Source organism: Pristiophorus japonicus, chromosome 15, assembly GCF_044704955.1.
Source record: "Pristiophorus japonicus isolate sPriJap1 chromosome 15, sPriJap1.hap1, whole genome shotgun sequence".
Lineage (NCBI taxonomy): Eukaryota > Metazoa > Chordata > Chondrichthyes > Pristiophoridae > Pristiophorus > Pristiophorus japonicus.
Genome location: NC_091991.1, coordinates 85,956,053 through 85,982,145, shown reverse-complemented (window position 1 = coordinate 85,982,145; position 26,093 = coordinate 85,956,053). Strand labels below are relative to the sequence as shown.

At 46.6% G+C, this 26,093-nt stretch overlaps 1 protein-coding gene across 4 annotated transcripts in view; it reads left to right on the top strand.

Annotated features, from left to right (window-relative positions):
* Positions 1-26,093, top strand: part of LOC139280891 (UPF0606 protein KIAA1549) — a 376,973-nt gene that overhangs the window by 29,907 nt on the left and 320,973 nt on the right. Inside the window, exon 1 of one of the 4 annotated variants that reach the window (XM_070900683.1) lies at positions 4,026-4,110. The exons of the other annotated variants lie outside the window; for them this stretch is intronic. The gene's annotated coding sequence lies outside the window, so the exon portion shown is untranslated. Of the gene's footprint in view, positions 1-4,025; positions 4,111-26,093 lie in introns of those variants that run through there. 4 annotated transcript variants of the gene reach the window in all.

Below are 26,093 nucleotides of genomic sequence, written 5' to 3'. Positions count from 1 at the left end.
ATCATATTATGATTTTCTAAGTGCTCTGTTACCACTTCCTTAAGGGACTGAGTGCAATGTATCCAAGTTTGCTGACGATACAAAGCTAGGCGGAAATGTAAGCTGTGAGGACACAAAGAGACTGCAAAGAGATTTGGACAGGTTAAGTGAGTGGGCAGTAAGGTGACTGATGGAGGATAATGTGAGGTTATTCACTTTGGTAGGAAGAATAGAAAAACAGAATATTTTATAAATGGTGAGAAACCATTAAATGTTGGTGTTCAGAGTGATTTAGGTGTCCTCACACAGGAAACGCAGAGTGTTAGCATGCAGATGCAGCAAGCAATTAGGAAGGCAAATGGGATGTTTGCCTTTATTGCAAGGGTAAAGAAGCCTTACTGCAATTGTACAGGGCTTTGGTGAGACCACACCTGGAGTACTGTGCACAGTTTTTTTTTCCTTATCTGAGAAAGGATAGACATGCCTTAGAGGTGGTGCAACGAAGGTTCACTAGATTGATCCATGGGATGAGGGGGTTGTCCTATGAGGAGAAATTGAGCAGATTAAGACTATACTCTGGCATTTAGAAGAATAGGAGGCGATCTCGTTGAAATATATATGATTCTGAGGGGGCTTGATAGGGTAGATGCTGAAAGATTGTTTTCCTTGGCTGGAGAGTCTAGAACTAGGGGTCACAGTCTCAGGATAAGGGGTTGACCATTTAGAACATTGCTGAGGAGGAATTTTTTCACTCAGAGGGTTGTGAATCTTTGGAATTCTCTATCCCAAAGGGCTATGGATGCTGAGTCGTTAAGTATATTCAATGGTGATATAGATAGATTTTTGGACTCTAGTGGAATCAAGGGATATGGGGATTGGGCGGGAAATTGGAGTTGAGATCGAAGATCAGTCATGATCTTATTGAATGGCAGAGCAGGCTTGAAGGGCCATATGGCCTACTCCTGCTCCTAATTCTTATATTCTTAGAGGAATATGATAGGTATGGGGAACGAGTGGGATGAGACTAGATGGCTCGTGCAGAGAAAAACACTGGTTCAGACTTGAGGGGATAAATGACCCATTTCATTGCTGTACTATTCTAAAATTGTATGAAGTGTCCAAAAAGATATGGTCCTTTTCAAAATCTTTTAACTCAATGCTTATAAGTTCCAAATGTACTGTGCTTCTGCCCAAGTAGTCTAGTCTCACTGCAGAAACACAAGGCTCATTTGGCCCACCCATTTTTTCGGCGCACTCACCAGAGATGCACCGACTTTGTGGGCTGAAAACGGTGCCTTAAAAAATCTCCCCTAATTCTGGCAGCTGTGTTGCCTCTCCCGGGGCTTGGCGTGGCGTGGACAGTCGATTGGGGGACGGAGCTAGGGCCCTGCGCGAAAAAACAGTGCCGGCAGCTGTCCACATGTGCATTAGAGCGTTCACGCATGCGCAGTACCTCCTGCGTGCTGCAGCGTGGGACCCGATGTGTCCCGGGCCGAGTGGCCTGCCGCCTTCCTGGGCTAAGGCTACAGCAAACAGGTTGGTGCGGGGAGAGTTTTGATGGGGGGGGGGGAGGAGGAGGAGGAGGAGGAGGAGCTATACAGCTGTTTGAACCTATTCACATTCTTTAGTCAAGTCATTATACCTACCCAACTGGCCACATACGCTTGGCCTAAGTTAGTTTGGAGTAACTATTAGCTGTCCAAAGTGGCCAAAATGGGCGTAGGTGGCTGGTAATGTCCCCTTTTGAAAAAAACTGAAGTAAACTAAACTATTAAAAAAGATGCTAACAAACTCACTTACACTGCCGCAAATTGAATGTGCAAAATGGGGATTTTTAAGATACTCGAGAAAAATCAAGTTGCTCCAAAAAAAACGGAGCAACTCCTGGCCAAATTTGTGCCCATAGGTACAAACAGTTGAAGGGCATAGACTTTTCCAGTCCTGTACATTGCTATGCTCCTAGGCAAGGGACGACATAATAAGAAAAGGCAAATGCACTTGTACTATCCAGGGCAGGCTTTTGATGCAAGATCAAAGGAGTTTCCCCATAGCCAGAACATTTGTTGTAAATCATTCTTTTTAGGTTGAAGAGGGTAAATTGCAGCCTTTCCTTGCATACAAATATTTTGATCCCAAGAACAGTCCTTTGTGGTCATTATGCATCTTCAAATTTCACACGTGTCCAGCATTCCAAGGTCAAGAGAGAATTGCTAATGCAATTAACATGTAATGACTTCCTTCTGGGAGGCTAGCTGGGTTATAGATAGCTTGCACAGAAATATATTTATCCCCACACAGTCTTTGTGTATTGCTTTAGCTCACTTTCTCTGTCACAAAAGCTAAACATTTCCATTTGCTAAAGAAGCTAACAATGTTTAATTTTTCAATTTTCAATAAGTTGGCTTATCTAAAATTTCATATGAGTTAGATATAATAGACACATTTACAGTACAAAGCAAGGCAGAATTTGGCTTTCGTCATATCCAGTTAAGTCATGCTGACACTTGTGAGCCAAGTAGGCCAAATGTGCCTCCAGTTGATTAATATACTAAAGCCCACAGCTAAAATTGTCCTTCTGGTAGAAGGAAGACCGTGCAGTAATGCAACGATTGGACATAAAACCTCACCAATTTATTCCATATAGCAAGAACATTGTGCCTGCTTCAGTCAATGTCCACTATTGTCTTTGCATGGTTCTAAATATATTTATCATTATAGTACTGTGCAGGCTTCATGAAACCACATTCAGAAAGATCTCCGGATGTCTCCAAGCGCATCACAACCAATTAAGTACTTTTTTTAAAAAGGGAAAACAATTATATCGATTCTGTAGCACAGAAACAGGCCATTTGGCCCAACTGGTCTATACTGGCGTTATGCTCCACACGAGCCTCCTTCTACCCCATTTCATCCAGCACTATCAGTATACCCTTCTATTCTTTTCTTCCTCATGTATTTATCTAGCTTCCCCTTAAATGCATCTATGCTGTTTGCCTCAACGACTTACTCCTTGTGTTTGCATGTTCCACATTCATACCACATTTTGGGTAAAGAAGTTTATCCTGAATTACCTATTGGGTTTGTTAGTGACTATCTTATATTTATGGCTTCTATTTTTGGTGTCTCGTACAAGTGTAAACTTTTTCTCTACTTTGGAAGGGACCAGATGTATGGCATTGTCTCTAACAGTCCTGTACTTTGCTATGTTCCTAGGGAGGGGAGCTACAGAACAAAATACGGAAACACAGCTGCCAATCTGTGTACAGCAAGGTCCCACAAACAGCAATGAGATAATTGATCAGATAATTTGTTTTAGTTGTGTTGGTGGAGAGATAAATATTGGCCAGAACACTAAAGAAACGTGCTTGCTATTCTTTGAAAGTTGCCATATGGGCCCCAAGTTTCGGCCCGCGCTGGAAACGGCACACCTCTGAGCTGGACGCCTGTTCTTCGCGCCTAAAAATGCGCTAGAAAAAACCTTCGATATTTTCCGGCTCCTCGGAGCTCGATCTCAGCTTGGCGCGGCGTGCTCTTCACAGCGGGGGGCGGAGCCAAACACTCGGGCCGATTCTATAAGTAGTGGGGGGCGGGTCCAATTTAAATGAGCCAACGTGGTGCGGCAATCCTGCGCGTGTGCGTTGGAGCGTGCGCGCATGCTCTGAGTCAAACAAACATTGGCACTCGGCCATTTTTAAAAGGACTCTGCTGCCGTCGAGCCACTAACGCCGCCCCTTAAGCGTGGCCGAATGGCCTCAACCCCCTTGAAAAGCTGCGTGTGTCTGGTGTTGATCCTTCGGCTGCCGGCCAGCCACTGACGCCGCTCCTAACCCATGGCCGAATGGCTTCAGCCCCCTTGAAAAGCTGCGTGCATCCGGTGTTGATCCTTCGGCTGCCGGCCAGCCACTGACGCCGCTCCTATCCCGTGGCCGAATGGCTTCAACCCCCTTGAAAAGCTGCGTGCCTCCGGTGTTGATCCTTCGGCTGCCGGCCAGCCACTAAGAGAATGAAGGCCTGCCTGCAGCTCAGCTCGAAGGCTGCTTGCTGCCGCTGTTGGGGCTGCCGTCGAGACACTGACGCCACACCCCTGCCTGTCTCCAACATGAAAGGCCTGTCTGAAGCACTTTCACACAGGTAGGAACATGGTTTATTTAATCTTTTCTTTGCTTATAAATTTTTATTCAGGTTGGATTTATTTGTATAAGTATAACTAAGGATTGATTGTAGAATTTAATGACTTCCCTTCCCCCCCCCCCCCCACACCTCGTTCCCTATGCCTAATTTGTAACCTACGCCTGATTTTCCAAAGTGTAGACAAGGTTTTTTTGAGCGTACAAAAATCTTCACTTACTCCATTCTAAGTTAGTTTGGAATAAGTTTTCACTGCCGAAACTTTCAAAACAGGCGTAAGTGGAAAAAAAATTCTGTTCCAAAATGAAACTGTTCTAACTGACTAGAACTGGAGCAAACTAAATGGCAAGAATTCGAATTTCTAAGATACTCCCTTCTACACCAGTTGCTCCAAAAAATCAGGAGCAACTGAGGCCGAAACTTGGGCCCATGATCTTTTACGCCCACCTGAGAGGGCAGATGACGTCTCGGTTTGATGTCTCAATTGAAAGACGGCACCTCCGACAGTGCAGCACTCCCACTGTTTCTGGAGTGGAGATTGACCCCACAACCTTCTAACTTTGAGGTGAGAGTGCTACCACTGAGACAGATGCGAGATGGGAGTCTGCTGGAGTTATTCACATAACCTTCCCTAGAACGCTGATCTCTGCTGTGTACTCATACTGCGCATGGCTGAATATATCGACTGTTGTTGGCCCCATTAGGCTTATTGATAACTCTTTTTGAACTCTGAAGTTGACCAATGGACCAAAATGGTTGTTTCTGGTCCTTTATATTTCTATATTTCCATGATAATCTGAGAGCATTATTCTACATGTTTAAATCACTTCAGTAGCCAGAGAGAAATGTTTGTATTCTAGCTTGAAAACTCCATTCAATATGCCATCTGTAGAAGAGAGAAAATGCCATCACATATGGTACATCCAGCTATGAGCTTTGGTACTGCCTCCCTAGTTTTCTCTGGTTTTCTGAAGGTGCTGAATCTCGCTAGGGTGCAGACTGCACGGTGGTAGCTGCCCTCAAGCTCCTCTTCCAAGTGGCCATTCTTCATGCATGAGTTTGAACAGTCAGTATCAACAACAGGAACTTGTATTTATATAAGTTATATACCTGCCCCGATTTCTCCTTATGTGGCTCGGTGTCAATATTTTAAAATCTCATAATACTCCTGTGAAGCGCCTTGGGATGTTTCACTACGTTAAAGGTGCTTCACAGGAGTATTGAGATTTTTAAAAATTGACACCAAACCACATAAGGAGAAATCGAGGCGGGTGACCAAAAGCTTGGTCAAAGAGGTAGGTTTTAAGGAGCGTCTTGAAGGAGGAAAGAGAGGTAGAGAGGCGAAGAGGTTTAGGGATGGAGTACTCTAGCTTAGGGCCTAGGCAACGGAAGGCACAGCCACCAATGATTGAGCAGTTATAATCAGGGATGCTCGAGGGCAGAATTAGAGGAGTGTAGGGTTGTGGGGCTGGAGGAGATTACAGATATAGGGCTCTAAATTGGCCAGGAGTTGCTCCGTTTTTTTGGGAGCAACTTGATTTTTCTGGAGTATCTTAAAAATCCACATTTTGCACATTCAATTTGCACCAGTGTACATGAGTTAGTTAGGATTTTTAACGTTTTTTTTTCAAAAGTGGGCGTTACCAGCTACCTATGCCCGTTTTGGCCACTTTGGCCAACTAATAGTTACTCCAACCTAACTTAGGCTAGCGTATGTGGCTGCTTGTGAAAACCCTTGTGGAGAGTTAAGAAATCAATGCAGGTAGTACATCGGAGGCCAGCAGAACTTAATGACTTGACTAAAGAATCTGAATAGGATTAAACAGCTATACAGGACATCATATGACAAACTTTGCAAAGTTAATTTACTGTACAACAGAAGCATTCAATGAAGCTTAAACTACAAAAATAAAAGTAAAAGATAGTTGAATTAAATTGCCCTGACCTCTCAACTAATTTAAACAACTATTTGTCTGCAATGATTATATTGGACCAAAATTGAGCCCATATTATCTAAATGTCTACTTCAATAAATAAGATATTCTCTCAGTGTTCCCCCATCACACATGTTCTTCTTTCACGATAGCACCAGGTAAATAGGCTTGACAAATGGTCACCACTATTCACAAGAGACAAAACATATTTACATAATTTTTTTCAAAATATCCAAATAAAAAAAATAGAAAAGTCCTACCCTACCTTCATCTTCAGACCGGGAAGGCAGCGCGCCGACCTGTGCAGTAGGCCACTCGGCCTGGGAAAGGGGCGGGATGCACCAGCAGCCGGTGTGAAAAGATAGAAAAAAAGCAACCATAGATTGCAAGGCTTGCTGGGACATTATATTTGGTCAACCTAAGAATTAGAGCTTACTTCAGCAACTATACCAAACAAGCTGTCAGCAGTTGAAACCACGGGTTGCATTACCTCACGGCAGCTAAGGTCATCTGTCTTCTCTGTCTAATTATAATCACAATAAGGATGTGTAAACAAAAAAAAAACAGACAGTGTGTACAGGGGGCAAGGAGAGGTTAGCCCAAAATAAGGAAAGGGTAGCTAAGACAAGTAGCCATTGGATAACACTGATGAGGTAACTAAATTAACTGCTAGACTCTGTACTATTACAAAAAAAAGAGGAGCCATCACATATGATAGTTGTTTACTTAGGGGTATAAATATTCCACATTTCTGTAGATTGTCGGAGTTGGTACCCTAAGCCTTTGACTAGGGCACTCTCCCCTTGTATACAAGTAAAAATAAACTAACAATCTGACGGTCTGCTTGTGTTAAGAGTCTTACCTTGAATCGGTGTCTTCGACACCGGTATGATGATGATGATGATGATGATCGGGTCCCACGCTGCAGCACACACATTGAGGGGCTGGGGGCAAGAGTTACTGCGCATGCGCGCACACTCCAACCCGCATGTGCAGATGTCCCGGCACTGTTTTCAGTGTGGGACGCTGGCTCTGCCCCCGACCCGACTGGTCACGCTGTGCAAAGACCCGGGAGAGGCCGGACAGGGGCCAAAGTGGGGGCCAATTTTTTTCGGAGCACTTTTCGACATCGCAAAACTGCGCATCTCCGGTGAGTGCGCCGAAAAAAGGGGTGGGCCAATTTTGAGCCCATAGGGAGGGGCGAGGCCATGGAGGGATTTGAAAACAAGCATGAGAATTTTTAAATCTAGGCGTTGCTTAACCGGGAGCCAATGCAGGTCAGCGAGCACAGGGGTGATGGGTGAGCAGGACTTGGTGGGAGATAGGACACGGGCTGCCGAGTTTTGGATCACCTCTGGTTTACGGCAGGCTACCTGACCATGGAGGACATCACATGTCTGTAGCAAAACTGTGGAAGATGGATTTCAACGCAGTTTAAGTGTGAGGTCATCCGTTTTGGACCAACGAAATGATAGATCTGAGTATTTTTTAAATGGTGAACAGCTAGGAACCGTAGAGGTCCAAAGAGATTCAGGAGTACCTGTAAATATATAACTAAAATGTAATAGTCAAGTATAAAAAACAATCTAAGTGGCTAATGGAATGTTAGTCTCTATATGGAGAGGGCTAGAATATAAAGGGGAGGAATTTTTGCTATACAAAACCCGGGTTAGACCACATCTGGAGTACTGTGTACAGTTCTGGGCACTGCACCGTAGAAAGTCCTCACGTGTATTTTCCAGCAGGGATCAGTAGATAGTAATCAGGGGTAGAAACTCTGGCTATTTTCTTTTCTTTTTCCTGATCCAAGGACACAGAGGCTAATTTTAGTACTCCAATAGTGATGAGCTTTGTGATGGGACAAAGCAAGAGCCCACAGTTTAGCACATTGTCATTTATAAATGTTCTGACAGCCCAGTAGGGACTAGTTTTGCCCTTTGGTTATAATAGTTATCTTCTCCCCTCTTCTTGTCTTTCTTTCTGTTTATAAGTGTCATAGCAAGGTTATTGCATCTTTCTATCATTACAGAATGAATCTGCGATGATGAGATACTGGGAATTACATGGATGCATAACAACAACAATTACTTGTATTTATATAGCACCTTTACAAAGTAAAATGTCCCAAGGCGCTTCACAGGAGTATTATCAGACAAAATTTGACGCAGAGTCACATAAGGATATATTAGGGCAGATGTCCAAAAGCTTGGTTTTAAAGAGCATCTTGAGGAAAAAGGAGGTGAAGAGGTTTACGGAGTGGATTCCAGAGCTTTAGGGCCTTGGCAACTGAAGGCATGGTCGCCAATAGTGGAGTGATCAAAATCAGGGATGCGCAAGAGGTCAGAATTGGAGGAAAGCAGATATCTTGGAGGGTTGCAGGACTGGAGGAATTTGACAAGGATGAGAATTTTAAAATCGAGGCGTTGTTTAACCAGGAGCCAATGTAGGTCAGTGAAACCGATGATGGGTGAATGGGACTTGCTGCGAGTTAGAATACGGGCAGCAGAATTTTGGATAACCTCAAGTTTATGGAGGGTGGAAGTTGGGAGGTGTGTGTTGGAATAGTCAAGTCTAGAGGTAACGAGGGCGTGGATGAGGGTTTCAGCAGAGCTGAGGCAGGGGCGGAGTTGGTCGATTTTATGGAAATGGAAATAGACTGTCTTCCTGATGGTATGGATATGTGGTCGGAAGCTCATCTCATAGTCAAATATGACACCAAGGTTGCGCACAGTCTGGTTCAGCCTCAGACAGTTGCCAGGGATAGGTATGGAGTTGCGGCTAGGGAACTGAGTTTGCGTCAGGGACCGAAGACAATGGCAAGTAGTCATACAATTTAGAGACAGTGGAGGAATCAAGAGAGGTGGCGGTGAGATGGAGCTGGGTGTCGTCAGCAAACTGACACTGTTTTCGGATGCGTGTCTCTATCTCTTTCCTCCTTCAAGACGCTCCTTATAACCTACCTTATTGACCAAGCTTTTGGTCACCTGCCCTAATTTCTCCTTATGCGGCTCGGTGTCAATTTCTTTATCTCATAATACTCCCATGAAGCGCCTTGGGACGTTTCACTACGTTAAAGGCGCTATATAAATACAGGTTGGTTGTTTATGCTGCCGAGGGGCAGCATGCAGATGAGAAATAGGAGGGGGCCAAGGATAGGTTCTTGATGGACATCAGAGGTAATTGAGCAGGAACAGGAAGATAAGCCACTGCAGGTGATTCTCTGGCTCGGACTGGACAGATGAGAATGGAATCAGGCGAGTGCAGTTCCACCCAGTTGGAGGAGGATGGTGTGGTCAACTGTATCAAAGGCTGCAGACAAGTTGAGAAGGACGAGGAGTGATAGTTTATCATTGTCACAGTCACATAGGATGTCGCAATCACATCGATATCATTAACTGTGTTGAGCATTTCTTTACATAGCAATGAGCAACACAGTATAGTAGGGCAGAGAATGGTGAGTTAAATAAAGTCAATGGGAAAATCTATCGTACAACATTTGCTCCAGGGACTGGGTGTTGTCATAAGTTTACTGTGACCTTTTGTTCCTGCGGCCTGGGTTTAAATTCCCCCAGACTGATAGGATGAAAGTTCCCTCTGTTTCGTTGGCTTTAAGGATTCTACATGAGATGAATTTGGACAATTTCAACCCAGTTCCCAGGGGAAAACAATTGCCACATGTGATTTCATGTAATAGGGGTGTTTTTGTCTGAGTTTAAACTGATGTACATTGGGCAGAGTAGAAAGATTCACTGTTTGGTGCCCCCTGGGAGTGCTTGAACCCAGCACTGGATGCATGCAATCAAGAAATGTTTCATTCCCAGATGCAACCAGTTGTCACTTTAATGTTCACAACATTAACAGGAAAAAAAACTTTGGGCTACTGAGTGAATTTAATGGAGATTTTCTTAAATTTGTCTTTTTTTTAAAATGTGGGTGGTATCAAGTGTGTTAGTTATCACAGAGCACAATTCAGATATGTTTTTAAAGAGATTGATGGACTGGAATCTCGCCTATTCAATAGCAGAATTACAAAAAGTAGAGGTGTGAATTCTTGGAAGAATTTTGTAATTTTTGCAGGGAAAAAAAATCATTTATTTCAGTATTTTAATTTCTCGTGCAAAGATATGGAAAACTCAGTGTAGAAATAACGTAATGTGAGATCTCTGTCTTGCATCTAGCACACACATTCTGTTTTCACACCTTTGCTGTAACACTATTATCTCAGTGAAACTGCAGCAAAGGTAGGGTGAAGAAAGTGACAAGTTAAGAAACTGCTCAGGATATACAAGAAAATCGTCCATTCTAAATAACCAGTGAGGAGAACCTACCAACAATAATAAAAATGTTCATTTTTTTTTGTTTGTTTTGAGATGTTTCCACTTGAATTGAACCCAGTCGTTACTCTGAGCAGCCATTCGCCTGATTCTGCTGCTGTTTTTCTCCATCCGCTGAGCTCCGTCGCTGGAATCAAACCTATTTCCACGCTCTGTCTTCTGATCCGAGAGTCCTGATTTGTAACCTTTCGTTCAACTCTCCCTTGCATTTGTCGGACTTGTATGAGTGCGCACTCATTCCTTCCAGCATTAAATATAATGCAAGATACATGTTACATAACGTGAAAGCATACTGCTTTAAGTGTTTTTTTTTCTCCTTTCACGTTTGGCACTAATATACTATAAACAACATTATGTTTATTTCAATTAAAAAGTCTTGCATTTGGAATAATCACTAATCTGCCCTTTTTAGAAATTCAGGATCATTCCACCCTGAAGGAAAATCTGGATGCATAATCCTGAGGTATGATTTATTGGAAGATGTGGTGTAAACTGCTGCAGGAATATCTTTAATGTCAAGGAAATTACATTTCAATCACCAACAGTGTCAGTTAAAACGTGGCAGTTTTAAGTTGTCAAACACCTCAAGACCATAAGTCATGGTTGGTCTATTGCAGTTAAATCTCCAGTGTAATGTGGAAATTCCCTTAGGACATTTTGAATCTGTCTTGAATTTCCCACACTACCTAAGTTCTGCTTTTATTTAGATTGTTTGACTGGTAATTCGATTATGGTCACTCTCTTACCTATCTCTGATATCTTCATGTTGCTATTTCCCTCTCCTCTTCTCTCTCTCTCACTCTTTGCTGCTTCTCTCTCCTCAAATATATTTCTGTCTCTTTTTCTTTTTTCTTTTCCTTTTGGGTAGGAGACGGTGCAGTGGGGAAAAGATTGAACAATGGCTGCAGGTTGCATTTGAGGTGGGGATTTTGGGGATAGTACAGCCCTCAGTGGCGCTCTTCCCATCGTCACCCCTAATCTCTTGTGCTTTCTTCCATACCCCCCTACTCCACCCCCACCATGGTCCCATTGCATTCCCTTCCCACCACCCTTTAACTATGATCACTAACTGTACCCCTTCCCATTCCACCCTTGTATCTCTTCCTCCCCTGTTGTTCCACTGTCACTCACTTCCCCCCCCCCCCCCCCATTTTCACAATTAGAATAACTTTTTCCTGCCTTTCTCTCTATTTGTATCTCACTTTCTGCCTATGTTTCATAGGTGTACATAATTTAATATTGACATTTTCTGTCAACAAAACACAGGTACAGATAATTATTTGGCTTCAAAATTCAACAAATGCTTTTTGAAAATGTAAGTAACATATGGGTCTAATTTTGCTGTGAAAATAATGGTGAGGCTAATGCCACTCAGTTAGTTATGTGCAAATCAAACGAGCGAGTGCACAAGTGCAGTTAAACACACAAATCCGGAAGTTGCTGATCGAGTTGTGCCACTCCTCTGTAAAGCAAAAACAGCATCTCGTCGTCTGGCTCCCCATTCAAATCAATTGAACGATGTGAAGATCCTAACTGAAGTCGTAGATAAGGACTAAACTTGCCATAAAATGTTGTGCCTTGCCCATTTCAGTCTAAGAACACTTTTAAAGGTGTGGTAAGTCTTAACTACTGCCAAATAACCTCCCTGGCACTGCAAATGAACTTTTATAAGTGTGGAGTTTCATTCCTTCAGTTTTCAATTATTCTTGGCGATTTTAATTTTTTTTAACTTTTTAATTTTTTTCTCTCTTTCTCAATCCAATCTTTCTTTCCCTCTCTATATATTTTGCTTTCTGTACCTGATTTGACCTTGAATTCACTATTTTAACTTACAGTTTCTGATTCAGACTCTGCTGCTCATTAACGATGCTTCTTATCTTTTTTTATTCGTTCAGGTGATATGGGCGTTGCTGGCAAGGCCAGCATTTATTGCCCATCCCTAATTGTCCTCGAAGGTGGTGGTGAGCCGCCACCTTGAACCGCTGCAGTCCGTGCGGTGAAGGAGCTCCCATAGTGCTGTTAGAGAGGGAGTTCCATGATTTTGACCCAATGACAATGAAGGAAATGGTGATGTATTTCGAAGTCATGATGGTGTGTGCCTTGGAAGGGAACTTGGAAGTGATGATGGTGTTCCAATGCACCTGCTGCACATATCCTTCTAGGTGGTAGAGGTGCTGTCGAATAAGCCTTAGCGAGTTGCTGCAGTACATTTTGTAGATGGTACACACTGCAGCCATGGTGTGGCAGTGGTGGAGGGAGTGAATGTTTAATCTGGTGGATGGGGAGTCAATCAAGTGGGCTGCTTTGTCATGGATAGTGTCGAGCTTGTTGACTGTTGTTGGAGCTGCATTCATCCAGGCAAGTGGAGAGTATTCCATCACAGTTCTAACTTGTGCCTTTTAATGGTGGAAAGACTTTGGGAGTCAGGAGGTGAGACACTCGCCTGACTCTGACCTGCTCTTGTAGCCACAGTATTTATGTAGCTAGTCCAGTTACCTTTTCTGGTCAATGGTGACCCCCAGAATGTTGATGATTGGGGATTCGGCCATGGCAATGTCGTTGAATGTTAAGGGGCGTTGGTTAGACTGTCTCTTGTTGGAGATGGTCATTGCCTGGCACTTTTATGGCATGAATGTTACTTGCCAGTTATCAGCTCAAGTCTGAATGTCATCCAGGTCTTGCTGCATGGGGGCACGGACTGCTTCATTATCTGAGGAATTGTGAGTGGAACTGAGGAACTGAACACTGCAATCATCAGCAAACATCTTCACTTCTGACCTTATGATGGAGGGAAGATCATTGATGAAGCAGCTGAAGATGGTTGGACCTAGGACACTGCCCTGAGGAACTCCTGCAGCGATGTCCTGGGGTTGAGATGATTGACCTCCAACAACCACAACCATATTTCTTTGTACTAGGTATGACTCCAGCCAGTGGAGAGTTTTGCCCCTTATTCCCATTGACTTCAATTTTACGAGGGCTTCTTGATGCCACCTTCGGTCAATTGCTGCCTTGATGGCAAGGGCAGTCACTCTCGCCTCACCTTCTGGAATTTAGCTCTTTTTTCCATGTTTGGACCAAGAGTGTAATGAGGTCTGGAGGCGAGTGGTTCTGTTGGAACCCAAGCTGAGCATCAGTGAGCAGGTTATTGGTGAATAAGTGCCACTTGATAGCACTGTCGATGACATCTTCCATCACTTTGCTGATGATTGAGTAAACTGATGGGGCTGTAACTGGCTGGATTGGATTTGTCCTGTTTTTTGTGGACAAGATATACCTGGGCAGTTTTCCATATTGTTGGATAGATGCCAGTATTGTAGCTGTACTGGAACAGCTTGGCTAGATGCGTGGCTAGTTCTGGAGCACAATCTTCAGTTCGACAGCTGGAATGTTGTCTAGTCCCATAGCCGTTTCTGTATCCAGTGCACTCAGCCGTTTCTTGATATCACGTGGCGTGAATCGAATTGGCTAAAGAGGGGCTTCTATGATGGTAGAGACCAAGCTGGATCATTCACTTGGCACTTCTGGCTGAGGTTGAATAAGGTTACAAATGCTTAAGCCTTGTGTTTTCTTTTGCACTCGCACCATCATTGAGGATGGGATGTTCATGAAGCCTCCTCTTCCTGTGAGTTGTTTAATTGTTCACCACCATTCATGACTGGATGTGGCAGGACTGCAGAGCTTTGATCTGATCCGTTGGTTGTAGGATCACTTAGCTCTGTCTATAGCATGTTGTTTCCGCTGTTAGGCATGCATACAGTCTTGTTGCAACTTCCCCAGGTTGGCACCTCATTTTTAGGTATGGATGGTGCTGCTCCTATCATGCTCTTCTGCACTCCTCATTGAACTAGGGTTAGTCCGCTGGCTTGATGGTAATTGTCGAGTTAGGGGTATGTCGGGCCATGAGATTACAGATTGTGGTGGAATACAATTTTGCTGCTGCTGATAGCCCATAATACCTCATGGATGTCCCGTTTTGAGCTGCTAGATCTGTTCCGAATCTGTCCCATTTAGCACGGTGGTAGTGCCACACAACCCGATAGAGGGTGTCCTCAATGTGAAGACGGGACTTTGTCTCCACAATGACTGTGCAGTGATCATTGCTACCATCTGATTGGTTAAGAAGATACATAGTTGCTTGTCCTGTTAACACAGGTCCTGATGCCTTGTCGAGGCATATTGTGTATTCTTGGTTATGTTAGCTGATATTTTTATAGCAGAAGTGACTGTACACAAGATCAAAGCAACATGTGATGCAATAAAAATTGCCATTTATGGACAAGAGGCATCGCAACGGTTCACAGAATGATAGAAGTACAATAAAATGAAGGGGCTAAGGCGAGATTGACTGACCAATGAGAGAAATATTCCGTAAATCTACCTTAGTTAAACTAATGGCACTCAATTGACAGAATATCTGGGAGTCCTGAGGAGACATAAACAGTTAACAATGAAAGAAAAGGGCCTTGATTAGCCCAGTCCAGAAATTGGAATACCGGTTGTGAAGAGACAGGGGCACCCTCTCAACCAGAACGAAAGTTGATCTACAGGTACCTTTGTCTGGCTTGGATCAAGCAGATCATGTTTGGTGCTGCGCTGTGCTGTATTCTATCAAAGTATTTAAACACTGACAGCAGCTCAGCAGCAGGCTTGAGACGAGATGTGCAGCAGTGTTACTCAAAATATGGAAGTGATTTTTTTAGATGCGGAAGCACCAGGTGACCGGAAGAACAGTTGAGCTGAACTGCCCATCATCTCAACATGAAAAGATCTAGTTGTCCTATGAAACAGATCAGCTCCAAACTGATGAAGGATTTTCATAATAGCTTTAACGGCTGATGGTGGGTAGGTTGTTCTTGATATAGATAAGGTAGAGTTGCTAAACAAATCATTGGCAAGGTTATCTAAAATCTGAGATCAAATACTAGAAGGTCAGTCCAACTCTCTGACCCGATCAATTCAATCAAGAGCAGACAGTCAAGAGGGAAGTGTTGTTTATTCCAGTTTTCTCCTCTTCTAAGGGCTGCCACATATAGATTAGTGTCCACAGCACTCCTGTAACTCTCACAAATAGGCTTTCTTTTCATGTGAGGCTGAACGTTGCAGTAGTTTGACGACTGGAAAGGGGTGGAGGGTGGGGCGGAGAGGGTGTGCGGCGCAGGAGCGGAGTTTACATTTGAGCTCGATCCTGCATTGTGCCTGTCGGCCTGGGTGCCATCACTGATCATCCCCCTGAACTTTGGGAATTCTGGAAGTGGTGAAATTCCGCAGTCCTGTCATGCTATATTTGCTGTTCAGCAGGGATAGAGATGAAAGTGTCTACCTTGCTGCACAATACATCAGTCTGAGGACAACAAATTGTTCGAGACTGTTGCTGACCCCTGTGTTAACTTGAAAGGAGCCAGTAGCATAAAAGTTGAGGGATGCGTTGCCTTGACGGCCATTTACAGTGTTTCCTATTGTGGAGTTTGGTTGCAGATCTCTTTGAAGCAGGTGGCAGAGCTCTGTAATTGTCTCCCTGTTGAACTGTAGTTTGTTGAGACAACTTTCCTGCTATTATTAGATATCTGTCTCATGGCCTGAAGATATGGTTGGTAGAATAATGTTGGTTGCACCCAGTATCCCCTCTAATGCCATCCCTGCATCCCCAATGAGGGCACTGAAAGCAATTCCCATAGCTTAGCGGTTTGTGATGCTAAACAAAACTGAAAAGTGCAGCTTTAAAGCATGTGAGCTCCTGATATGAGAATCTGGCGAGCCTTTAGTGTTGATTTTGAATTGAGTGAGATTATTTAGAATTTTATGGCACAGAAACAGACCATTTGGCCCAACAGGACTGTGTTTTTTATGCTCCACACGAGCCTCCTCCCACCTTATTTCATAGTGAATCAATACTTCAAATTAGCGCAGTTCATTTGTAGTTCTTAAAAACAGGAAAATCACACGCTTTTCACTCATGAGGCAGTCAGATCAGGAATTTCAAGTGCAGTGCAGAGTGGGCATTAGCAAATCAATCGCGGGATTCACTTTTCCAGCCTCTCGTGCACATTTCCCTCTGGTGAAAATAGAGACTGCTATAAAAACAGATAGTAAGAGTTTCTACAGGTACATAAAAAGGAAAAGAGTGGCTAAAGTAAATGTTGGTCCCCTGAAGGATGAGACTCGGGAATTAATAATGGAGAACCGGGAAATGGCAGAGACGTTGAACACATATTTTGTATCGGTCTTCACGGTAAAATCCCAATAATGGATAATCAAGGGGCTATAGGGAGGGAGGAACTTAATGCAATCACTATCATTAATGAAGTAGTACTTGGTAAAATAATGGGACTAAAGGCAGACAAGTCCCCTGGACCTGATGGCGTACATCCTAGAGTCTTAAAGGAAGTGGCTGCAGAAATGGTGGATGCATTGGTTGTAATCTACCAAAATTCCCTGGATTCTGGGGCGGTCCCAGTGGATTGGAAAATTGCAAAATTGCAAATGTGACATCCCTATTTTTAAAAAAAAAAGGAGGTAGACAAAAAGCAGGAAACTATAGACCAGTTAGCCTAACCTCTGTCATTGGGAAAATGCTGGAGTCCATTATTAAGGAAGCAGTAGCAGGATATTTGGAAAAGCATAATACAGTCAAGCAGAGATAGCATGGTTTTATGAAAGGGAAATCATGTTTGACAAATTTGCTGGAGTTCTTTTGAGGGTGTAACGAGCAGGGTGGATAAGGGGGAACCAGCGGATGTGGTGTATTTGGATTTGCAGAAGGCATTCGATAAGGTGCCACATAAGAGGTTACTGCATAAGATAAAAGCTCATGGGATTGGGGGTAATCTATTAGCATGGATAGAGGATTAGCTAATTAACATTAAACAGAGTTGGGATAAATGGGTAATTTTCCGGTTGGCAAACTGTGACTAGTGAGGTGCCGCAGGGATCGGTGCTGGGTCCTTAACTATTTACAGTCTATATTAATGACTTGGATGAAGGGACCGAGTGTAATGTAACTAAGTTTGCTGACGATACAAAGATGGGTGGGAAAGCAAATTGTGAGGAGGACACAAATAATCCGCAAAGGGATATAGACAGGCTAAGTGAGTGGGCAAAAATTTGGCAGATGGAGTATAATGTGGGAAAATGTAAGGCTATCTACTTTGACAGAAATAACAGAAAAGCAAATTATAATTTAAATGGAGAAAAATTGCAAAGTGCTCCAATACAGAGGGACCTGGGGGTCCTTGTGCATGAAACACAAAAAGTTAGTATGCAGGCACAGCAAGTAATCAGGAAGGCAAATGGAATGTTGGCCTTTATTGCAAGGGGGATAGAGTATAAAAACAGAGAAGTCCTGCTACAGCTGTACAGGGTATTGGTGAGGTCACACCTGGAGTACTGTGTACAGTTTTGGTCTCTGTATTTAAGGAAGGATATACTTGCATTGGAGGCTGTTCAGAGAAGGTTCACTAGGTTGATTCCGGAGATGAGGGGGTTGACTTATGAAGATAGCTTGAATAGGTTGGGCCTATACACATTGGAGTTCAGAAGAATGAGAGGTGATCTTATTGAAACATATAAGATAATAAGGGAGCTTGACAAGGTGGATGCAGAGAGAATATTTCCACTCGTGGGGGAAACTAAAACTAGGGGACATAGTCTCAGAATAAGGGGTCGCCCATTTAAAACTGAGATGAGGAGTAATTTCTTCTGAGAGTTGTAAGTCTATGGAATTCTCTGCCCCAGGGAGCAGTAGAAGCTGGGTCATTGAATATATTTAAGGCGGGGATCGACAGATTTTTGAGCGACAAGGGAGTAAACGGTTTTGGGGAGCGGGCAGGGACTTGGTGCTGAGTCCATGATCAGATCAGCCATGATCTTATTGAATGGTGGAGCAGGCTCGAGGGGCTCAATGGCCTACTCCTGCTCCTATTTCTTATGTTCGTATGTTCTTATCCTCAACCTTCTGTTTCTGTCCATGTTGTCTTTGGAAATTCAAAATGGTTCCAAGAGGGAAATCCATGCATGATGTCTGCTCCTGAATGTCCTCTACTCCAGCGTATCAAAGTAAGAAACACTTGCAAAAGACCACTGAGAAGCATCTACAGCAATGCTAACAGTTCCCTTTGAAAACCTGTAAAGAAAGGCAGACTTGCATTTATATAGTGCCTCTCACGACCTAAGGTCGTCCCAAAGCGCTTTACAGATAATAAAGTACTTTGTGAAGTGTAGTCACTATTGTAATGTAGGAAATGCGGCTGCCATTTTGCGGACAGCATGCTCCCACAAACAGCAATGTGATAATGACCAGATTATTGTCTAGAAATTCGACAGGTTTGCGACCATTTTTCCGCCAGAGCAAAGTGATTTTTTTTTATATAGCGCTAAATGAGTCGCACAATATTTTGCGCTTGGGTGCAAATTTCGGCAGTGGTTTTGCGCTGGTGCTAAAAGTTATTGCTCGCCCGATTTTTAAAACGTTTTTATGACATCAGTCGGCGTGCAAATCTGTGCTATCGCCGCTGGTGCAATTCGAATGGGGCTCAGGACCCCCACGGGTAGTTGACCTCCCTGAGGCACAGATCAGACGAGCCACTCTTCCCTCCAGGTCTGTCAGAGGCATGGTTCTGGGTGGACTGCCACCTGTCCGTCGCTGCTCCCGGCGGTTGTAGGACATCTTTCCTTGCAAAGGTGACAATGGGAATGGTTACCAGAGGGCCCTTCTGCTCTTGTGGCGCACACAGGTAGCCATCAAAGCACTTATACCATACTGTGTGCATTTAATACAGTCCTCTCTTTAATGGCCGTTGAAGTTGCACGTGGTTCATGAGAAAGCCATCAAAGTGCGGAAACATCTTTTAAGATCTTAGAAAGCAGTCTTAATAATGTGTAATGATCATTCATGGCAAATAAGGTGCAACACTAAGCTTACCTATACCAACATATGTCAGATTTATAACTTAAGTAATGAAGGAGTGCATCAATAAAAATGTTACTTACTCTGATGATCCTGCAATGGTCATTGAACCTCTTGTGGCTCTGGGTGTAGGTCCTTTTGATGTTGTCCATGAAAGACACGTCCTCAGAAATGCTGGTCCAAAGATGCCTAAGAACCGCTGGGAGGGGTTTATTTGCAACCCTTCTATTTAAATCCCATCATCTCCTCTCCATAGCTGTGATAAAGGCCTAGTTTACCTCATTACTGAATTTTTTTCGCTCTTTGCCTGCTCCCATCTCCTCCTTCCACCGTGCCTACTATCTGAAAATGTCTGATTCAGCCCTGGATGTACTAAGCATGCGAGGGCGCTCCCAGACAGGTGACAAGTAGAAAAAAAAATGGCAAAAAAAAACAATTGAGGGCAAAAAAATTTGCTTATGCGCAGAAGGACATTCTTGCTATTGAGGGAGTGCAGCGAAGGTTCACCAGACTGATTCCCGGGATGGCGGGACTGACCTATCAAGAAAGACTGGATCAACTGGGCTTGTATTCACTGGAGTTCAGAAGAATGAGAGGGGACCTCAGAAACATTTAAAATTCTGATGGGGTTAGACAGGTTAGATGCAGGAAGAATGTTCCCGATGTTGGGGAAGTCCAGAACCAGAGGTCACAGTCTAAGGATAAGGGGTAAGCCATTTAGGACCGAGATGCGGAGGAACTTCTTCACCCAGAGAGTGGTGAACCTGTGGAATTCTCTACCACAGAAAGTTGTTGAGGCCAATTCACTAAATATATTCAAAAAGGAGTTAGATGAGGTCCTTACTACTCGGGGGATCAAGGGGTATGGCGAGAAAGCAGGAATGGGGTACTGAAGTTGAATGTTCAGCCATGAACTCATTGAATGGCGGTGCAGGCTAGAAGGGCCGAATGGCCGACTCCTGCACCTATTTTCTATGTTTCTAAGGTCTGTTTTTTTTCTGTTTTGTCAATTTCGGCTCCACCACACACATTCAGTTGTGCAACGCCGGATTTATCGCTATCGCTGGTCAACGTTTGGTGAATTTTGCTAGGTCTGGCGGTAATGGTACCCCGGCAGTAAAAAAAAAAATTCCGCCGCAATTATCGCCCAAAAATGGGCAAAATCGCTAATACCCGAATTTCTAATCCATATATGTTTTTTTTTAAAAGAGGTGTTAATTGAGGGATAAAGGGCCCAAGTTTCGAGCCGCGCCTAGAACGGCGCAGTGCCGACCTGGACGCCCGTTTTTCGCGCCACAAAGTGCGCCTAAAAAAAATTCCAGATTCTCCAGCTCCCTGCAGGTCGTTTGGAGCTCGGCGCAGCGCAGCAGGAGCTGTAGGGGGCGGAGCTAGGTCCCTGCGCTGAAAACAGTGCCGGGACCTCTGCACATGCGCGCCCAAAACTGTGTGGGAGTGGCCGAAGCACGCAGCCCCTAGCCCTGGCCAAATGGGCTCACTGGGGTTGCGTGAATAAGGCTCCTCCCACGACCAGCTCCTGCTTCCTCCCGACCCGACTCGACACCCACCTCCGGACCGGACCCGACTCCCCTCCCCCCCCCCCCCCCGCTCCCGGACCCGACCCGACCCCCCGGACTGGACCCGACCCGACTCCCGCTTCCCCCCGCCTCCGGACCCGACACCGACCCGACTCCCGCTTCCCCCCCACCCCCCCCTCTCCCTCCCTCCCCCCGAACCGAACCGACCTCCCTCCCACCACCCCCCCCCGACCCACGCTCCCCCGACCCGACCTAACGCCACCTACCTGTAAATCTGGTGCTGGGGACGGGCCCGGCCCGTTCAGTCTCCCTCCCCCTTCTCCTCCCCCCCCCCCCCCCAATCTCCTTTCCCCCCCCAATCTCCTTTCCCCCCCCAATCTCCTTTCCCCCCCCCAATCTCCTTTCCCCCCCCCAATCTCCTTTCCCCCCCCCAATCTCCTTTCCCCCCCCAATCTCCTTTCCCCCCCCAATCTCCTTTCCCCCCCCAATCTCCTTTCCCCCCCCAATCTCCTTTCCCCCCCCAATCTCCTTTCCCCCCCCAATCTCCTTTCCCCCCCCAATCTCCTTTCCCCCCCCAATCTCCTTTCCCCCCCCAATCTCCTTTCCCCCCCCAATCTCCTTTCCCCCCCCAATCTCCTTTCCCCCCCCAATCTCCTTTCCCCCCCCAATCTCCTTTCCCCCCCCAATCTCCTTTCCCCCCCCAATCTCCTTTCCCCCCCCCAATCTCCTTTCCCCCCCAATCTCCTTTCCCCCCCAATCTCCTTTCCCCCCCAATCTCCTTTCCCCCCCCAATCTCCTTTCCCCCCCCAATCTCCTTTCCCCCCCCAATCTCCTTTCCCCCCCCAATCTCCTTTTCCCCCCCCCAATCTCCTTTTCCCCCCCCAATCTCCTTTTCCCCCCCAATCTCCTTTTCCCCCCCCAATCTCCTTTCCCCCCCCAATCTCCTTTCCCCCCCCAATCTCCTTTCCCCCCCCAATCTCCTTTCCCCCCCCAATCTCCTTTCCCCCCCCAATCTCCTTTCCCCCCCCAATCTCCTTTCCCCCCCCAATCTCCTTTCCCCCCCCCAATCTCCTTTCCCCCCCCAATCTCCTTTCCCCCCCCAATCTCCTTTCCCCCCCCAATCTCCTTTCCCCCCCCAATCTCCTTCCCCCCCCCAATCTCCTTCCCCCCCCCAATCTCCTTCCCCCCCCCAATCTCCTTCCCCCCCCCAATCTCCTTTCCCCCCCCAATCTCCTTTTCCCCCCCCAATCTCCTTTTCCCCCCCCAATCTCCTTTCCCCCCCCAATCTCCTTTCCCCCCCCAATCTCCTTTCCCCCCCCAATCTCCTTTCCCCCCCCAATCTCCTTTCCCCCCCCAATCTCCTTTCCCCCCCCAATCTCCTTTCCCCCCCCAATCTCCTTTCCCCCCCCAATCTCCTTTCCCCCCCCAATCTCCTTTCCCCCCCCAATCTCCTTTCCCCCCCAATCTCCTTCCCCCCCCCAATCTCCTTCCCCCCCCCCCAATCTCCTTCCTCCCCCCCCAATCTCCTTTTCCCCCCCCAATCTCCTTTTCCCCCCCCAATCTCCTTTCCCCCCCCAATCTCCTTTCCCCACCCCCCTCGCTGTTAGAGACACACACACACATACAGACAGAGAGATATAGACACACACACACATACAGACAGAGAGATAGAGACACACACACACATACAGACAGAGAGATAGAGACACACACACACATACAGACAGAGAGATAGAGACACACACACACATACAGACAGAGAGATAGAGACACACACACACATACAGACAGAGAGATCGAGACACACACACACATACAGACAGAGAGATCGAGACACACTGCGGGGGGGCATCCCAGCATGCTGTTGGAGGGCTCCCGGTGCTGCAGTCGGTAAGTAGAAAATGTTTTGTTTTATTGATTTAAAAAAATATATTTCTTATTAATTTTTTTTGATTGATTTATTGGTTGATTTATTGATGTTTTTATCATTTATTATTGATGATGGCTTTTTATTTGTAAAACTGAAGTGTTTAATGTTTGTAAACTTCCCTTTAAACCCCCCCCTCATTCCCTACGCCTGATTTTCTCAAGTGTAGACAAGGTTTTTTCGAGCGTACAAAAATCTTCACTTACTCCATTCTAAGTTAGTTTGGAGTAAGTTTTCACTGGCGAAACTTTGAAAACAGGCGTAAGTGGCCGGACACGCCCCCTTTTGAAAAAAAAAGCAAAACTGTTCTACCTGACTAGAACTGGAGCAAACTAAATGGCGAGAATTCCGATTTCTAAGATACTCCGTTCTACACCAGTTGCTCCTAAAAATCAGGAGCAAATCATGTCGAAACTTGGGGCCAATATATCGGCCAGTACAAGTGATAACTCTCCTGCTCCTCTTCGAAATAGGATCATTTACATCCACTTTAGAGAGCAGACGGGGCTTCGGTTTAACTTCGCATCTGAAAAACAGCACCTCCGACAGTGCAATACTGGAGTATCAGCCGAGATATTTGTGCTCCAATCTCTGGAGTGGTACTTGAACCCACAACCTTCGGACTCCGAGGCGAGTATGCTACCAAGTGAGGCACAGCTGGAACCTGTAGAGGGATGGATCAATTAATTATTATACTTTAAATCACTACTTCTAAGGTTTGAAGTGCTTCGGTTCTTGGAACCCAATCCAAGGAAATAGCCTTATCACTTTCTTGTGTCAATTTGGATTCAGAGTAAATTACTCAATTTAGTAAGGGGTATGACTTCATTAGAGTAGGCAAATGATGGGCTAGGAAAAGAAATGTTTGTTTCATCTCAGCACTGTTGGGGAGGTGCAGAGCCTGTGGAATTGTAATCCAGTGCTGCGGACATGTGGCCTGGCTATTCTAAACTCAATTGAGAGTACAACAATTTGTAGTGGTTTAGCCAGACCTCAGTAATTCTTCAGTAGCATAACCCATTGTACCTCAACATTTGGTATTACAGAACTCCAAAATTCTACACGAAATGGGGGCAGCGGTGGGGGGGCGGAGCCAGGTCCCTGCGCCGAAAACAGTGCCGGGACCTCTGCACATGCGCGCTATAGTGGGAGGGAAACGAAGCACGCAGCCCCTAGCTCTGGCCGAATGGTCTCACTGGGGCTGCGTGGATAAGGCTGATCTCCCACCCGACCGGACCCGACCCGACTTGACTCCCGCTCCCCGCACCCGGACCGACCCCCGATCTCCGCTCTCCGCTCCCCCCCCCCCCGACCCGACCTGCTCCCCCCCGACCCGTCCCGACCTCCGCCCTACTCCCCCCCCCCCCCACCCCCGATGACCCAACCTCCACGACGACCCACCCCCCCCCCCGGACCCGAGACCCGACTCCACTTACCTGTAAATCCAGTCCGAAGACTTGGGCCCGGTAGTTCAGCCTCCTTCTCTCTCTCCCTCCTTCCCTTCCCTCCCCTCTCCTTCCCTCCCCTCTCCTTCCCTCCCCTCTCCTTCCCTTCCCTCCCCTCTCCTTCCCTTCCCTCCCCTCTCCTTCCCTTCCCTCCCCTCTCCTTCCCTTCCCTCCCTCTCCTTCCCTTCCCTCCCCTCTCCTTCCCTTCCCTCCCCTCTCCCTCCCTTCTCTCCTTCCCTCCCTCTCCCCCTCCTCTCCTTCTCCTCTTCTTCCCTCCCTTCTCCTCTTCTTCCCTCCCTTCTCCTCTTCTTCCCTCCCTTCTCCTCTTCTTCCCTCCCTTCTCCTCTTCTTCCCTCCCTTCTCCTCTTCTTCCCTCCTTCTCCTCTTCTTCCCTCCCTTCTCCTCTTCTTCCCTCCCTTCTCCTCTTCTTCCCTCCCTTCTCCTCTTCTTCCCTCCCTTTTCCTCTTCTTCCCTCCCTTCTCCTCTTCTTCCCTCCCTTCTCCTCTCCTTCTCTCCCTTCTCCTCTCCTTCTCTCCCTTCTCCTCTCCCTCCCTCCCTTCTCCTCTCCCTCCCTTCTCCTCTCCCTCCCTCCCTTCCCTCTCCTCCCTCCCTCCCTCCCTTCTCCTCTCCCTCCCTCCCTCCCTTCTCCTCTCCCTTCTCCCTCCCTTCCTCCTTCCTCTCCCTCCCTCCCTTCTCCTCTCCTTCCCTCCATCCCCTCTCCTTCCTTCCCCATCCCCTCTCCTTCCTTCCCTCCCTCCCCTCTCCTTCCTTCCCTCCCTCCCCTCTCCTTCCTTCCCTCCCTCCCCTCTCCTTCCCTTCCCTCCCCTCTCCTTCCCTTCCCTCCCCTCTCCCTCCCTTCTCCTCTCCTTCCCTCCCTTCTCCTCTTCTTCCCTCCCTTCTCCTCTTCTTCCCTCCCTTCTCCTCTTCTTCCCTCCCTTCTCCTCTTCTTCCCTCCCTTCTCCTCTCCTTCCCTCCCTTCTCCTCTCCTTCCCTCCCTTCTCCTCTCCTTCTCTCCCTCCCTCCCTTCTCCTCTCCCTCCCTCCCTTCTCCTCTCCCTCCCTCCCTTCTCCTCTCCCTCCCTCCCTTCTCCTCTCCCTCCCTCCCTTCTCCTCTCCCTCCCTCCCTTCTCCTCTCCCTCCCTCCCTTCTCCTCTCCCTCCCTCCCTTCTCCTCTCCCTCCCTCCCTTCTCCTCTCCCTCCCTCCCTTCTCCTCTCCCTCCCTCCCTCCCTTCTCCTCTCCCTCCCTCCCTCCCTCCCCCTCACCCTCCCTCCCTCCCTCCCCCTCACCCTCCCTCCCTCCCTCCCCCTCACCTTCCCTCCATCCCCTCTCCTTCCCTCCATCCCCTCTCCTTCCCTCCCTCCCCTCTCCTTCCTTCCCTCCCTTCCCTCCCCTCCCCTCTCCTTCCCTTCTCCTCTCCTTCCCTCCCTCTCCCTTCTCCTCTTCTTCCCTCCCTTCTCCTCTTCTTCCCTCCCTTCTCCTCTCCTCTCCTCCCTCCCCTCTCCTCCCTCCCTCCTCCCCCTCTCCTCCCCTCTCCTCCCCTCTCCTCCCCTCTCCTCCCCTCTCCTCCCCTCTCCTCCCCTCTCCTCCCCTCTCCTTCCCTCCCTCCCTCCCCTCTCCTTCCTTCCCTCCCTCCCCTCTCCTCCCTCTCCTTCCTTCCCCTCTCCTTCCTTCCCCTCCCTCCCTGTAACTAAAGTGTATCCAGTCTTCTTGAGCAGTGAAGGCCCACATTTCAAATCTATATCCTGCTTTTAATTACATTTGACTCGCAAGTTTCTACCGCTTATCATTAGCTTTGTTTTACAGTGGTGTACACCTTCCACAATTGCACTCCTCTGTTGAATTGCTGCAGTCATTTTGGCAGTTAGACTCCCCAAGTAAACAATTTTATCTGCCTGCCCTATTTGCA